The sequence below is a fragment of the Malurus melanocephalus genome, unplaced genomic scaffold (genome assembly GCF_030028575.1).
Source record: "Malurus melanocephalus ecotype Western Australia unplaced genomic scaffold, MMel_1.1 scaffold_59, whole genome shotgun sequence".
Lineage (NCBI taxonomy): Eukaryota > Metazoa > Chordata > Aves > Passeriformes > Maluridae > Malurus > Malurus melanocephalus.
This window is the reverse complement of record NW_026623291.1, coordinates 2,206,444-2,207,659: the sequence shown is the minus strand read 5'-3', so window position 1 is coordinate 2,207,659 and position 1,216 is coordinate 2,206,444.

Here is a 1,216-nt window from a genome sequence, read left to right as displayed (position 1 = left end):
GGGTGGGGAGGAAGGAGTATGTTGGAAAAACTAAGTAGCCTTGTTGTCGTCCATGTGTGCAAAATAACTCTTGTGTTTTCTAAACAAGTCCTTCTCTGTTCCACTCAGACACTGTCTTAGCGCTGTCGCTTCCAGCGGCACGACTGACTTCGCCTTCCCCCTTCCCCCTTCCCCGTTTCCCTTTTCCCCCTGTGACCCCCTGCCCACGGGCCACCCCTCTGGCCCAGCCAGCCAGAGAGAGGTGGAGTCTCTGCAGGTGTGAGGAGGCTGGTGAAGCATGAATCCTCCTCCCCTTCCCACTCTGAGCCGAGCACCGGGGAGCTCTTTGTGTCCAAAGCAAGTTTTGTTGGTTGGYTGGGGGTTTTTTGAACACCTTGTCTGTGCTAAAATCCCACCCAGCACTGGAATTCCAAGCTGAGGTTGTGAAAGCAGATGGATGGATGTGTTGGAGGGCTTCCCCTGATGATTCAGGCCTTTTGCAAAGTCATTTAATAAGTTTTTGTTATTTTTTATGGAGCCAAATAGATCAAAAAGGCAAGTCAGATTACAGCCTTACGAATACTTCTCTTGGATTTAGCTTCCAAAAGAATCACATCAAAGACAGATTGTGACTTTTCTTGGACCTAATGGCATCTTACCCACATCCTGTCTTCCAGCCTTGGTCATCTGCAGGCACCAAAACACATTGGTGCTTCTGGAAGCACCTTTTTCTCTAGAGGACACAGGTATTTCTGTACCTGTCATTCTTCCCCACAAATATCTTCACTTCTCTCCCTTTGCTCAGCTGCCTTTTTCACAAATWTATGCAAACTGTAGCAAAACCGAAGCATTGGGCAAAGTGCAGGGTGAGCTGGGAAAGACGAGAAGCTGAGGTGAGGAGATCCCAGCAGGGTGGAATCCTGCTGCTCCCATCCTATGGACTTTGGTGGGGCCAGGATTTCACCTGGATACCTTGTTCTTCCTTGCCAATCTAAAYATTCTCATTGATCACGGGTAGGTTTAACCCCTACTTAATTCACAACAAAAACCTTCAGCTTTAGCTGCACTAGTTTCATGCAATTTTTTTTTCCAATAAACCATTTTTTCTTTAAATAAGAACCAGGTTTGTCTCCCAGAGTTTCCTCAGACTCTGTGGGGCTGCTCCAGGCAGTTGGATTCTCCCTGTTCATATCGGCCACTGTTGCCTTCTTCCAGCTACACCTAAATAACAACAGCA